At 42.6% G+C, this 16138-nt stretch overlaps 1 long non-coding RNA gene across 1 annotated transcript; it reads left to right on the forward strand.

The window, feature by feature from the left end:
* Nucleotides 1-8104: 8104 nt before the first annotated feature.
* Nucleotides 8105-10534, forward strand: LOC120638145. The gene is made up of 2 exons (XR_005659650.1): nt 8105-8222; nt 10391-10534. It is a non-coding gene; the product is annotated as an uncharacterized LOC120638145 (long non-coding RNA).
* Nucleotides 10535-16138: the final 5604 nt, after the last annotated feature.

The raw sequence follows: 16138 nt of genomic DNA on the forward strand, positions 1-16138 counted from the left end.
TTAAAAACTTCAGCAAGGATCTACAAAGCTTGTTGTGGGCAGGGAATGTGTCCACTAATTCTGTTGTTCTGTATTCTCCCAAGTACTTAGTACAGTGCTCTGCACATAGTGCTCAATGAATACAATTCATTGATTGATTCCCACAGTCACAGTAAGCACTTTGGCATGCTTTCTTATGGGAAGGAAAGAAGAATTAAAAGTTTGCCTTCAGATTCCACTTATATTTTGTTGTTGTCTACTCCTCAACTCCCTTCTCCCCAGGGCACATAGAGATAGGGAACAGATCTGAGATTCTGCCAAAGATCTCATAGTTGCATCACAGAGAAATGGAAAAGTCAAGCTGATAAGCTGTCAACTTGCCATTTCCCTCCCTGTGGATCTAGGGCTGGCTGGGTTCTGCCCAAACTGGTTGGGTTCAAGTTGGAACTATTCTGGTCCCCAGATGGTCTGGGGGAGTCGCTCTGTCCTCATTACAAATGAACCCCACTTGTGGTTGGTCTGACCAGCCCAGCCCTGGAAGATCCTTAGTTGAGGATTTCCTCGCTATCTCCCCCCTTGACCTTTGCACCCCAGGGCTTGGGATCCTGTTTCTTGTCACTAGTCTTTGAAGCTTTTTCCAGGCCCAAAGGAGAGCAATAATGGTCACATGTTATTAATTAGATCAAGCAGTTCCAGCTCCTGCTGAGATAACATGACCTCACTCTCTAACTTCTCTACACAAGGCAGGATTCATTTGTGTTGGCTAATTCTGTTGTATTGTACTTTCCCAAGTGCTTAGTACAGTGCTCAATAACTATCATTAATTGGTTGTTCAATTACCTCTTTCTATTTGTGGAGAAAAGACCTGTAGGTGGGTTAATCTTCCTGCTCATTGTTATTATGGTATTCGTTAAGCACTTAACTGTGTGTCAAGCACCATTCTAAGCACTGGGATAGATACAAGTTAATCAGGTTAGACACTGTCCCTGCCCCAGATGGGCTAACAGTCTAAGTAGGAAGGAGAATAGGTATTGAATCTCCATTTTGCAGGTGAGGAAACTGAGGTACAGTGGCAGAGCTGGAATTATAACCCAGGCCCTCTGACTCCCAATCCTGTGCTCTTTCCACTAGACCACACTGCTGTTCCTCACTGCTGCTGCTCATTGCTACGAAGGTAGTGAACTTTTCTTAACACTGCTGCCCAGCTAATTGATTTATTCAGTGGTATTTGAGAGACTACTGAATGCGAAGCACTGAGAAAGAATACAATAAAGGAGAAATAAGTTGTGGTCCAGGGCCATCAGGGGATTTACAATCTAAATGGGGGAGCTGGTTTATTGTTACTTATTCATTTTTTGCCTTTATTGTTCAATGGGTGAATATGTCTCCCGCTCAAGACTGTAAGCCCCTTACAGTCAGGGGACATGTCTACTGACTCTGTTATACTCTACTCTCCCAAGCACTTAAGTACAGTACTTTGCACACAGTAAGTACTCAATAAATACAACTGATTCAGTCAATGGGCCAGTATTTACTGAGCACTTACCGTGTACAGAGCACTGTACTAAGCACTTGGAAAATACATTACAGCAATAGAGAGACAATCCCTGCCCACAAGGGGCTTACAGTCTGATTGATTGTCCTTTACAGGAGTCAAGACTGAATACAAAAAGAAAAAGCAACATAAGAACACAAGCGCAGTAAGAGCTCCAGGATACTGTAGTGGTAGAAACCATGTTCAGGTTACTCACCATTCAGACTAAGTTGTTCAGGGTCCAGTAGTCACACAAGTCATGGGTTCGAATTCCCCTCTGCCACTTGTCAGCTGTGTGACTGTGGGCAAGTCACTTAACTTCTCTGTGCCTCAGTTACCTCATCTGTAAAATGGGGATTAAGACTGTGAGCTTCATGTGGGACAACCTGATTTCCCTGTATCTACCGCAGTGCTTAGAACAGTGCTCTGCACATAGTAAGTGCTTAACAAATACCAACATTATTATTATTACAGGTTGGGCTTACCAATGTTCTAGAAAGTGAAGAGGTGTGTTCTTGCCACACTGGTGTCTCCTGGGCCTGCTCAGGAGTTTCTGATAACTATGTAACATTCTTGCTCTGTTACAGTGGGTTCATTTTTTATTTTTGCCTACTCCTTTATTCACTCCCCAAAGTCAGATCAATAGATGTGATTTTAGACAAGTGGGCAACTGATTAGCAAAACTCTTAAAATGGAAAATTAAAGATCTTAGAAGGAAACTTACAGAGGTTAGAAAGGAAAAAAAATATTGAAAATGTATCAAAAGGACATTCTATTGGGGAGATAACAGAGGCAAGTAGTTCATTCAAGTCCATTAAAATAGACAATTAGACATGGTAGACTTATACCTGGAAGAAAACAATTGGGGGAAACTCTATTTGGACATTCAAGGCACATATAGCCCTTTTCACCTGGGCCCTATCAAGGCTCTTACTTGATGTTAGTGGAATAATTAAGTAAATTGGCTATAGCTGAGTGAGGGGAAAGAAATGAGATTTGAGACCTGAGTCACATCCTAGCTAGAAAAGGGGACATTGTGAATATGAAAAGTTTAAAATATAAATGAATTTGAGTAAAAAGAAGTATCTGTACTTTTATTGTACCCACAGTAAAGTGTATCTATATTGCCCTTAGTAATAACAGTACTAAGTACTATTATTATCACATTATTAGTACTAATTATTAGTCAGCAGGCTGACTTGCCATAGATCCCTATTAAATGTAGATCTGCCTTGACTTCATTTCCCCCTTTATTTTCAGCGTGACAGTAGTCCTTTACACTGAGTCTTGGACTTGCCATGTCTGGTGTTAGGGGAACCTTAGCCCTGCAAGAGAGTGAGATCCCAGTGTATTAATCAGTCAATCATGCTTTTTATCAAGGACTTATTGGATACAGAGCACTGTACTAAATGCTGGAGATTGCAATACAATTGAATTGATAAGTGCTTTCTTTCTGCCAAGCAACAAGATAAAATCTAACTCATTCATTTAATAAGCCCAAGCTTTTACAATGATAAAATATGATTCTTACCTTCTCTAGACATTGAAAAATTATTGACAAAATAATACCAAATCTAAAGCAACTCCCATGCTTTTAAGCAGAAGCTAGAATGGTGTTCTGACCAGTCTGTGGCCTGTAGCAGAGAGGAAATCAGGACTGTTCTCTCTAAGGGCTGTTTATCATTTTTTTGACTTTTCTATGGCCCTTTTAAAATTTTTGTCATGTTTTAAATGTTCCAGTTGTCAGTAATTTATGATTTTTTTCTATTTTCTATACGTTGTCCTCCCCCGTCTACATTGGGAATCCTCAGTGGGACAGGAACTGTCTGAAAGGTGTGCATTTTGTATTCATGCCAGTGCTTAGCACCTTGTTCAACATACAGTAAGGGCAAAGGCGTCTGTCTCAGTTTGGCCAATGCAGTCCCAATTCTGGTACATTTGCATATCAGATTTAAATTGCCCAGGTCAATCTACCAATATCCAGAGGTATACTGGCCCAAACTGGATTATATGGCCACCCTAGAAATCATAAAACTCTAAATGCTACCCAGTACCATGGCTGAGGTTGTTTTGTGGGTTCTGAGCCCTGAGAAGCCTGAAATTCTGCTCCTCTAGCCAGAGTATTCATTCAGTCATATTCACTGAATTCTTACTGTGTGTAGAACACTTTACTCAGCGCTCAAGAGAATACAATATGACAGTAAACAGGTACTTCCCTGCCCACAATGAGCTCGACTTTGTTTTGCATCTTTATGTTGTTTTAGTGTTTCATTTAATCTCTACTTACGTATATCACCAGTCCTTTCCCTCTTTTTGTTTTTCGATTGTGATTGTGCTCCCCTCAAGGAACAGGAACTGTGTCTATTTCCCACTTATACATTCTTTCTCAGCTCTTAGTACAGTTCTCTTCTCATAGTATGCATCTAATAAATACTATTACTACTGCAGCACTAGGCAGAGGAGGAGCAAATCTTGAGTATCTGTAATGTATCAGTAAGAAACACTCCTGCTCAATTAGCTACTGAATTTGTGAGGAGTTCAAGCATTGAGAGATGGTGTTCTGTAGTGTTACCCAAATGGGCCAGTATCAGTCCTTGGAAGATCCGAAGATCCTTAAATTGGGTAATCCAATGTCCAGGGCAGAAAGAGACTCTCACGATAAATGTTTTTTGGAGCATCACACCTAGTGGAAAGAGTAATAATAATAATTATGGTATTTGTTAAGTGCTTACTATGTGCTAAGCACTGTTCTAAGCACTGGGGTAGATACAGGGTGAGCAGGTTGTCTCATGTGGGGCTCACACTTTTAATCCCCATTTTACAGATGAGATAACGGAGGCACAGAGAACTTAAGTGGTTTGTCCAAGGCCATACAGCAGACAGGTGGCAGAGGTGGGATTAGAACCCACATCCTCTGACTCCCAGGCTCGTGCTCTTTCCACTAAGCCATGCTGCTTCTCTATAATAATAATTATGGTATTTGTTTAGTGCTTACTATGTGCCAAGCACAGTTCTAAGCATTGAGCTAGACACAAGGTAATCAGGTTGTCCCACATGGGGCTCACAGTCTTAATCCCCATTTTACAGATGAAGTAACTGAGGCCCAGAGAAGTTAAGTGGCTTGCCCAGGGTCACACAACAGATAAGTGGCAGAGCCAGTACAAGAGTGGTTGTCAGGCAACCTGTATTCAAGACCTAGTTATATCACTGGCCTGCTGTGTGACATTAGCCAAGTCATTTAAACTCTCTGGGCCTCAGTTTCCTCATCTGTAAATACGGATGAGATAGACTGTGACAGGGACAAATGGATTATAATCCTGGCTCTGTCACTTGTCTGCTGTGTGACCTTGGGCAAGTCACCTAACTTCTCTGGGCCTCAGTTACCTCATCTACAAAATGGGAATTAAGATGGTGAGCCCCCTGTGGGATGGGGACTGTGCCCAACCTGATTATGTTATATCTACTCCAGCATTTAAAGCAGTGCTTGATATTCACTCAATCATATTTATTGAGCGCTTACTGGTGCAGAGCACTGTACTAAGCACTTGTGTTTAACAAATACCATCATCATTAACACATAATATATGCTTAATAAGTATCATTATTATAATTATTGAAGTAAAGAATACCCATATCAACTTTAGGACAACAGGAAACAAAATACCCTTAGAGCAGCAGCAATAATTATGGACATTTCCCTTTCCCGAAAATAAAGATCCCTGAAAATTTAACATGAGCAAAGAAATCTGAAATGAAATGATGGTAGTTTCTCTCAATACTGGACTGGGGAGAATAGTTTATAGTAAGAAAGAGATGTGGGAAGCATAGCTAAAACATCATTTATAAGCCTTTCTATGGCAAATCAGTGACCATAGATCAAGGACATCTGTTGTCAATAGCATGTTGACTCATTAATGCAATTCAGAAATTGCATCAAAATGAAATAATGAAAAATATATGTGAAGGAAAATCAAAAAGGCATCCTTGACAGCTTTTACTGAGTTCTTCCTGTGTGCAGAGCAGTTCTTCCTGTGTGCAGAGCACAGTATTCTGCCCTTGGAAATATAGATTGAAAATAGAAGGGAGGATCCTTGCCTTCAAGGAATTTACAATCTAATAAGGGCAAGTGGGAGGAGACAAGCAGACACAAGCAGACCCTCTTTTACCTATTATTCATTTGATGATTTGTAAGATAATATATACAAATTATTGGGATATACATAAAGTGAGCAATTGAATAAATAAATAGAAAAAAAGATAAATATATACATGAATGCTTAGGTGACATTCACTGAGTAAATCAATAGAATTTATTGAGTGCTTACTGTGTGCAGAGCACTGTACTAAGCACTTGGGAGAGTACAGTACAATAGAGTTAGATATGATCCCTGCCCTCAAGAAGCTTACAATCTAGTGAGGGAGACAGACATTAAAATACATTACTGATAGGGAAACAATAATTATTATGATGATATTAATGTTATTTGTTAAGCTCTTACTATGTGTCAAGCACTGTTTATAGTAAGAAAGATAGAGATGTGGGAAGCATAGCTAAAACATCATTTATAAGCCTTTCTATGGGAAATCAGTGACTATAGATCAAGGACATCTGGGGTAGATACAGGCTAATCAGGTTGGACACAGTCCCTGTTGCACCTGGGGCTCACAGTCTTAATATCCATTTTACAAATGAGGTAACTGAAGCACAGATAAGTGAAGATACTTGTCCAAGGTCACAGAGCAGACAAGTGGTGAGCCAGGATTAGAACATAGGTCCTTCTGACTCCCAGGCCCATGCTCTATCGATTATGCCGTGCTGCTTCTCAGGGGAAGCAGTGGAATAAAAGGAAGGACATATACATATGTGATTTGGGGTGAGTATCTAAATGCTGAGGGTATACGGACCCCAAGTGCATTAGGCAATGCGGAAGGAAAGGGTAATAGGGTGGGGGTAAAAAGAGGTTAGCCAGGTCAGGCTTCTTGGAAGAGATGTGATTTTAATAAGACTTTGAAGATGGGGAGAGTGGTAGTCTGGTGGATATAAAGGGCGAAGAAGTTCCAGGCCAGAGGAAGGATGTGGGTGAAGGGTTGGCAGCAAGAAAGACAAAATCAAAGTACAGTGAATAGGTTGGAGTTAGGGGAGCAGAATGTGTGGGGTGGGTTTTAGTATTCATTCAGTCATTCATTCAATAGTATTTATTGAGCACTTACTATGTGCAGAGCACTGTACTAAGTGCTTGGAATGTACAATTCGGCAACAGATAGAGACAATCCCTGCCCATTTAAGGTATGGTAGGAGAGAGAGAGCTAACTGTGTGCCTTAAAGCCAATGGCAAGGAGTTTCTGCTTGAGCTGAGGTGGACGGGCAACCCTGGAGGTTCTTGAGGAGTGGGCTGATGTGGGCTGAACATTTTTTGAGAAAAATAATTTGGGCAGCAGAGTGAAGTAAGGACTGGGATGGGGAAAGACAGGAGGCAGGGTGGTCAGCAAAGAGGTTGATGCAGTAGTCAAAGCGGGATAGCATAAGAGCTTGGATTAACAGGGTAGCAGTTTGGATGAAGAGGAAGGGATGGATTCTAGAGATGTTGTGAAGGTAGAACTGACAGGATTTGGTGACAGACTGAATATGCAGGCTGAATGAGATGAGTCAGGGATCTTGTCAAGCCATTGGCCACTTTAGGGGCTTGAAGCAAAGAGGCCTGAAGGAGGATGTTACCAAAAGCTCTCCAGGAGGTGGTAAGGGTTCAGGATGACTGGTAGTAAGGATGGAGGGAGGGAATGGGGCAAGTCTGTGAACTACTGTAGAGGCATCTATGCTTGTAATGACACATGATATGATATCAGAAGTTGCATGGCCTAGTGGAAGGAGCGTGGGCCTGGGAGTCAGAGGGCCTGTGTTCTAATTCTGACTGCCAATTGCTTGCTTTGTGACCTTGAACAATTCATTTAACTTGTTTGTGCCTCAATCCTCCTCTATTCCTTCCTATTTAGACTGTGAGTTCAGGGACTGTGTCCAACTTAATTAACTTTTACCTACCTCTGCGTTTAGACCAGTGTTTGACACAGTAAGTGCTATGAGATACAGTATCAGAATAAAAATAAACTTAATTATACTACAGAAAATTTGAGGGAGGTTCAGTGGATTTAGAATTTTTAAATGAATGAAAAGTAGCATGGTCTAGTGGGAAGAGCACAGACCTGGGAGTCACAGAACCTGAGAAGCAGCATGGCTCAATGGAAAGAGCCTGGGCTTTGGAGTCAGAGATCATGGGTTCGAATCCCAGCTCTGCCACTTGTCAGCTGTGTGACTTTGGGCAAGTCATTTAACTTCTCTGTGCCTCAGTTACCTCATCTGTAAAATGGGGATTAAGACTGTGAGCCCCAAGTGGGACAACCTGATTCCCTTGTGTCTACCCCAGCGCTTAGAACAGTGCTCTGCACATGGTAAGCGCTTAACAAATACCAACATTATTAATCCCAGCTCTGCCACATACCTACTGTGTGACCCTGGGACAATCACTTAACTTCTCTTTGCCTCTGTTCCTTCACCAGTAAAATGAGCATTAAATATCTGTTATCTCTTGCTTTTAGACTGTGAGCCCCAAGTGGAAGAGGAACCATGTGCAATCTGCTTATATTGTATTTGCCCCAGTGCTTGGAACATAAGTGCAGTTATGATTACTTTCAACAGTATTTACAAAGAAAAATGGTGAGTAAATACTTGAAGTAATTGATTAATCATTCTGTGAGGTTCCTAAAGACTGAGGTAATTTAATTTGGGGGAAAAAAAGGATCACTGGGTGAGGAGGAAAAGTAGAAGATCAACCCCAGAATAGTGCATATCAAGAAGTAGGCCATTTATGTAGGCTGGAAAGAACAGCACTAGGGTTTAGACCGTTTCTGGGGTACATGTTGGATTTAAATTCAGGCACAATACTTTTAGTGAGACTATTAAATCAAGCTGCATAAAGTAGTAAGGTGGTAACACTTTGTAAAGATAAAATCAGGATCCAGCCTAGTCAACTCTTCAATAAACAATTGAGCTTAACTGAACTGTAAACAATCATCAATAGGCAAGGTAGGAAGATGAAGAGGGAAGATAAGACACTGAAATGTAACAAAGCAACTTCCAGAATGATTAGTTCCAGGAGTGTCATTTTAAAAACCTTTGTCACTAGCTTAATGGAAGAAAATATAGCCTGGTACCTAAACCTCTCTCCAGGAGAAGGAGAGCCCTGGTGGGGAGGGGTGATTACCAACTTCTCTTGGGAAGGAACCCTGTCTCTTAATTTTATTTGACCCTTTCAAGTCCTTCATGCAGGCAGAAAATGCTCAATAAATACTTTTGATTGCCTTTGGGGAAGTATGCATCCAGGCCTAGGGGGTGGTCTGTGAAAGAAGGCATCTGGGAAAGAAAGAATCTGGGGAAAAAAGGGAGGGTACTCCCAGATGACACCTTCAAACCAGTGGCAATTCCTGGTTGTAGTCACGGGGGAACAAAATCACCACTGAGCCAGTGCCTCCTGGTCCAATCTTCTCTGGGATTAGTATCTCTCTGCTAGGCCTTGTGCTCCCTGGAAGTAAGTCTGCCCCAAACTGCCAGCTCAAGCCCCACTACCCTACACTACAGAGTAGGAATAAAAATAAAATTCTCAGTGACAACATTGAGCTTCCAAACATGTACAAAAGAAAACAAAATGGACACCCATGTGGTGTAATTTCAACTTCTGACTAGGAAATTCTGAGTCTAATGCAACTAATCACCAGACCTGGGAGAGTCAAAAAGGCAGTTTGTTCAGTCAACTGCATTTGGCATGTGTGCAATTGCACATTCAGGTGGGAATGGGATACCATTTCTTGCCAAAACAGTCCCATCTTGCAGAATTCAACTGCAAAACCTGGCTTAGACTACCCACTTGTTGGCAAACACAAGAATAACTCTGGAATGGTTTACACTAAAAAGTCTCATAATTGGAGGAAAAATGTGTAGGTGTATAATTTAGAAAATTCTGGTTTGGAGGCACATTACTACCAAGCCTGGATAAATCGTCACTGCTTCACACTCACCTTCCGCAGCTCCCCTTCCTGTTTGCTGTTTCAGATTAAATTCAAAATGAAAGGTGCCATCTTGAATCTGTCAGAGGGAGTAGGCAGAAGCAGGAGCTGCAGCAGATGACTTTATGGTGTCCTGTATAGGCAAATACATTTCAGTCCATCTATTGGTATTTATTGAGTGCTTACTGTAGTACAATACAACGGAATTGGTAGATGCAATCCCTGCCCACAGGGACCATCCAAGGAAGACAGACATTAAAATAGATTAAGTTTAGGGAAAGCAGTAGCATATAGGAATAGGTATTCAAGTATTTGTGGGGTTGGGAAGAGTATCAAAGTACTTGAGGGGTAGACAGTCAAGTGCATGGTTGAGGTGGAGGGAAGGGTAGATAAGGGGAAATAAAAGGCTTAGTCAGGGAAGGGCTCTTAGAGGAGAGGCGATTTTTAAGAGGGTCTTGAAGGTGGTGGAAGGGGGAAGGTGTTTGAGCCCTGAAGGAAGATATGGGCAAGGGATCGGGGCAGGATAGACAAGGTCGAGCTGCAGAGAGTAGGTTGGCATTAGAGAAGTGAACCTTGCAGGCTGGGTTCTGATAGGAGTGGGCAAGCTCATCGAGTGCTTTAAAGCTGATGATAAGGAGTTTCTGTTTCATGTGGAGGTGGATGGGCAACCTGGAGTAGGCCTCCCCAGTCTGTACCAAGACCTGAAAGGATGTACCCTTCCCACTGTGCTGTCACCTCATTTTTTGGTTTAGAGCAAAGGGAAAGCGAGGTTCTATTTCAGATCGTGTTACTCTCTAACATAAGCCTGCGTGTTCCTTGCAGTGATAACGGATATCGGAGACCACTTCCCAGGACAAGGGAGAATGCCCATTCCTCAATAGAACCAACATACATATATATATAATATGTATTACGGATTATACAACTATACTCAGAGAAGAAATAAAGGGAGAGTTCTCCACTGAACTAAGAAGATTATTAATTTTCACCTACACAGCCCTTTCTGGTGTTCACATTAATAAGAATTCTTGGCCACGGACTGTCTGTGTCACCACTAGAAAAATTCAAAGACCCCAGAAAATAGGCTGCCCTCTACTGCTGTAGCATCAGTCATGGTTCCTTCCCCTACAGTATCGTAAATACATTCCCACTTCATTTCCTTCCTAGCCAGAGGCGTTCTGCTTTACATCAGTTGCTACAAACACATCCCTTCTCATTCAAACTGCTCATTTTTTTATCCCCCCTTGTTGGCAATTAGCAATCAAAATCTTAATTAGCCTAACCCACCTGGCTATTTTGGAGCTAATAAATCAATTAATTCAATTCACATGGAGGGGATTGTGTTTAGTACCATATTTCAGTCATTACAGGCCATCATTGTATGTGACTGCTGCATGTACTGTAAAGATTGATACTCAAGCAGAATTTATATTCTCCACTGTTTTGCAGTCTATCAAAAGAGTAGAGAGTGTGATTAGTGTTTTTAATGTAGAAAGGGATTCAGCTATAGGTCTCAGCAGACCAAGAAGAAATTAGGAGTGAACTGTAAGTTATAAACAGGTTCATTCTCTAGGTTGCACATTTCTCAGATTCACTGATTTCAAGTAAAGTGTCACTCGTTCTGGATTCCAAAAATGCTCCTTTTGCAGAAAATGTTATTCTACTCCTTGTTAGGTCTAGAGAAGTTAAATAACAGAATCGGGGTCCTAAGAGGTGCAGTAATAATAATTGTGGAATGTGTTAAATGCTTATGATGTGCCAAGCATGGGGCCTAGCAGTGGGGTTATGATGGCATTTGTAGAATTAATGCCCATTATACAGATGAAGGAATTAAGGCCCAGCTCACATGATCAATCCATTGTATTTACTGAGCGCTTTCTGTGTGCAGAGCACTGTACTAAGTGCTTGGGAGAGTAAAATATAACAGAGTAGGTAGACATATTCCCTGAGAAGTGAGAAGCAGCATGGCTCAGTGGAAAGAGCCCGGGCTTGAGAGTCAGAGGTCATGGGTTCTAATCCCACCTCTGCCACTTGTCAGCTGTGTGACTTTGGGCAAGTCACTTTGCTTTTCTGTGCCTCAGTTCCCTCATCTGTAAAATGGGGATGAAGACTGTGAGCCCCACGTGGGACAAGCTGATCACCTTGTATCCTCCCCAGCGCTTAGAACAGTGCTTTGCACATAGTAAGTCCTTAACAAATGCCATCATTATTATTATTATTCCCTGCCCACAAAGAGCTTACCATCTAGAAGGGGAGACAGGCATATAAATGAACAAATTATGGATATTTACATAAGTACATAAGCACTCATTAAATACCATTGATTGATCGATATTGACTAAAGATGAAGAGATCCAAGTTGGTAAGTGGATGAGGAGGGTTAACAGGATGGAGGTGTGGTGTGATAGGAAGCGGGCAGTGGAAGGTTCGTCAGGAACATCTGTGTGGATTTTGAATTCCCCAAAGATCATTTTAGGGATGGAGAAGGAGAGAAGAAATGTGAGTAAGGGATCAAAATTGTTCAGAAAATTGGAGGACAGGGGGCAGGTAGATGACCATGACAAGTAACTGGATTGGGTATTAGAGGCAGGTAATATGGGCTTCAGAGGAAGGGAAAGAGAGGGTTGGGGGAGGTGGAATAGTGTGAAAGTGGCACTGGGGAGCACGAAGGAAGCCCACTCCTCCCCCTTTCCCTGTGAGTCTTGAGGAGTGGGAGAAGATGAGGCTCCCTCTGGAGAGAGCAGCAGGGGAGACAGTGTCATCTGGGGAGAGCCAGGTTTCACTGATGTTGAGGAGTGATTGGGTCAGGAACATATCAAGGACGAAGGGACACTTTCCAAAAATGGAGTAGGGGTTCTACAGGCCACACTTGGCTGAAGCCGTGGGGAGGATGTGAGGGGTGGGGAGGGGCTGGATGGGACTGAGTCGATGGGGGCCAGTGTGCAGGGGAGAGGGGTGGGGGTGGTTCTGGGAAAGGATGACAGGGATGGGGGGAGTGGGGGGGGGAGCAGCACAAGGTATGGGGAGGGATTGGAAGGAGGGAGATGAGAGGGGAGTGCTGGGAAAGAAGGACAGGGATGGGCTGATTAGAGGGTGGGGACTGAGAGAATATGTTGGGCCAGAGAAGTTTAAGGGTTATAGGTTAGAGAAGCAGCATGGTATAGTGGATAGAGCACAGACCTGGGAGTCAGAAGGTCATGGGTTCTAATCCCCATTCTGCCATTTATCTGCTGTGTGACCTTAGGCAAGTCATATCACCTCTCTGGGCCTCAGTTACCTCATCTGGAAAATGGGGATTGAGACTGAGCCCCACATGGACAGGACCATGTCCAACCCGATTTCCTTATATACACCCCAGCCCCTAGTACAGTGTCTGGCACATAGTAAGCACCGTTGTTACTGTGGGTATGGTTGTCAACATCAGTAACTGCTTAATCCAGTGGTTCTGCTGATTAATTGCTGAGTTGAATGTGGGTTCTTGGGTCCTTGGGAGTGAAGAGGCAAATGATTATTTGCATAATTATATAATTATCTTCTCCTGTTTTACCTGATGGGCTCTTGGTGTAACTTCTGATTTCCGGGTTTACAAACCAGAGGAAGAGCTTACAAAAAGGGAGCAGAGCTGACGTGATCCTGTAGTGACTGGGATGGCTGTTATTGTGGGGCTGTATCATTGCAGTCCTTCACCACCATCTGTTGTCCATGTGGGACTCTCTCTCACTTCCTTCAGTCTACCCCTGCAACCCTTACAGCACCCTTCTTTCTCAAACAATATGTGTATGTGCTATCTTGGAAGGCAAGGGCTCCAAAAGCTCATCACCACTTCTTCCTGACTAGGCTGCCAGATCCTGGAGCGGGGAACAGTGGGAAGTTTGCCCTTTCCCTGGCCTAATGGAACTTGGGCCTCTGGCCAAGTGTAGGCCTCTCTTGGCATGGATTGTGAGCAGAGTGGTCAGCCATCTGATTTTATAATAGAGAGCCTGGTTTCCTATCCTCTGCTTGGTACCGATTGAGTACCAGATCCTTTTGTGTCCACTTTATTATGCTCACTACCAAACCTCCCTCCTCTGCAGTTCCTGCTGCCTGGCGTAGAGAGTCCATGTGGACATGGGTGGGGGAATGTAAAGATTCTGGAACATTTTGGAGAGTCTGGCCCTCCCCGACCCCCGGAGAAATGCTCTAGGATCAAGTAAAATGGGAGTATTTCTACAACATGGCACATAAGACCTTGTCACAATATACTGCATAACATCCATGAGGATGATGATGGTATTTGTTAAGCGCTTACTATTCATTCATTCAATCATATTTATTAAGCACTTACTATGTGCCAAGCACTGTTCTAAGCACTGAGGTAGATACAAGGTTATCAGTGTATCCGACATGGAGCTCACAGTCTCAATCCCCATTTTACAGATGGGGTAACTGAGGTACGGGAAGTGAAGTGACTTGCCCAAGGTCACACAGCTGACAAGTGGCGGAGGTGGGATTAGAACCGACGACCTATGACTCCCAGGCCTGTGCTGTTTCCACTAAGCCACCATGCATCTCCTTGTGCAATATTCATGAGGGCTGTCAATGGGCCCCCTAAGTGTGGGGCTATTTTGCACCTGCCCCGATGGGTAGAGTTTTTGAGGTTAGTTTTTTTTTTCCATACTTTTGGTCTCTTAATGGCCCTATTCTCTTTAGAAGGAACTTTTGAGGAGGGGACAATGGTAAAGTGATATCGAATTTCCAAGAAAACATTTTAAGGCACAATTCAGCAAAATTTTATACAAGATGGCATATCTTTGGGCTTCTAGAAGACAAAAGACAGATCAACCTGGTGTACAGTTAGAAAAGCAGTTAGAAAAGGGGTGATTCAACTGAAACAGAGGCCTCGAGACACTCACGATACAAAAGCGAGACGAGAAAGGAACCATGACCAGTGCCCTTCTTTCTCAAACACTATGTGTATGTGCTATCTTGGAAGGCGAGGACTCCAGAAGCTCATCACCACTTCTTCCTGACTAGGCTGCCAGCTCCTGGAGCAACCGTGAACCAAGCACTGTGAACGGCAAATGCAATAGTGCAGTAAGGGACAATCATTGCATCCCATGATGAAAGAGGGAATGTCAGTGACATATTGGTTTTATCAATCATATTCACTCACACATATGGATAGACTCTCACTGTCAGACGTCTCCTCTAAGGACAGCTTTATAGATAGTGTAGGACACTTTAATTGTTAAAATAAAGAAACACAAAACAACTTCATTGAGATGCTTTCCTTATTCAAAAGCAATTTCTCCTTCATTATCTACCTGTAGTTTATTTCATTCATGCAGTTTTGAAATGATATCTGCCCAACATGGAGAGGTAATAGACTTCAGAGAGCCTGGAAATGTAAAACAACCCTGTTTTCATTGGAGTAATCAATATTATCAAACACTTGGATGTGGGTTCAAACACCTTGTTGTAGCTGACAACATATTTGATTTTGGAGTTGAGAAATCCTATGACTATGAATAGAGGAAAGTATTTTATGACTATAAAAAAGATTCCACAGAGTAGCACAGACTTGGAGTAAGTGCTCATGTGAAGGCCCAGTGTTTGTGAATATATTTTAGTTTTAATGCTTTTTATCTGCTACAATGAGAGTTCTGAAAGAGATCCTCCTATTCTCTGCCCCAGGCAATTTTCATAAATCTTGGTTAATGGTTCTACTCAAGTCTCTCTTTTGCTTGGAGTTTATTATCTTGTTCATAGAATAAATAAGATCTGAGATGAAGGCGTTCATTAACCGGTAATTTCTTTTTCCCAAAGATATATTTTTCAAGCAGTATTGACATAAAGTGACCATATTTTTTCCAGAGCACAAAGTGGGACAAGGAATGTGGCTTCCAGAGTGGGGAAATATTCCATGCATGAGAGGCAGAGGAGTGGGGTTGGGAAGAAAACAGGCAGGAGAGGGAGATAGGGATAGTAATAGAGACACAAACCATCAATTATCGATAATAGACACACATACACACCCAGACACATACTCCTGAAACACATCTTTAAACACACATACTCATATTGAGATAGGAGACCAACCTGTTGAGTGAGTGTTAATAGTAATGTTGGTATTTGTTAAGCGCTTACTATGAGCCAAGTACTGTTCTAAGCTCTGGGGGAGATATAAGGTCATCAGGTTGTCCCAAGTGGGGCTCACAGTCTTAATCTTCATTTTACAGATGAGGTAATTGAGGCCCAGAGAAGTTAAGTGACTTGCCCAAAGTCATACAGCTGACAAGTGGCGGAGCCGGAATTAGAATCCACGACCTCCGACTCCCAAGCCCGTGCACTTTCCAGTGAGGCACACTGAGATTGTGAGTCTTTAAACTGAGTTATTAGGACAAGATTGGGAGAAGCAGCATGACCTAGTGGAGAGTGCTTGGGACTGTGAGTCAGAAGGCCATGGGTTCTACTCCTGGCTCGGCCACTTGTCTGTTGTTTGATCTTGGGCAAGACACTTCACTTCTCTGTCCCTGGTCATCGCCTGCTTATCAACACTATTGTAGTGTGCCTTACTGTAGCATGTTGCTA

Source organism: Ornithorhynchus anatinus, chromosome X5 (assembly GCF_004115215.2).
Source record: "Ornithorhynchus anatinus isolate Pmale09 chromosome X5, mOrnAna1.pri.v4, whole genome shotgun sequence".
Lineage (NCBI taxonomy): Eukaryota > Metazoa > Chordata > Mammalia > Monotremata > Ornithorhynchidae > Ornithorhynchus > Ornithorhynchus anatinus.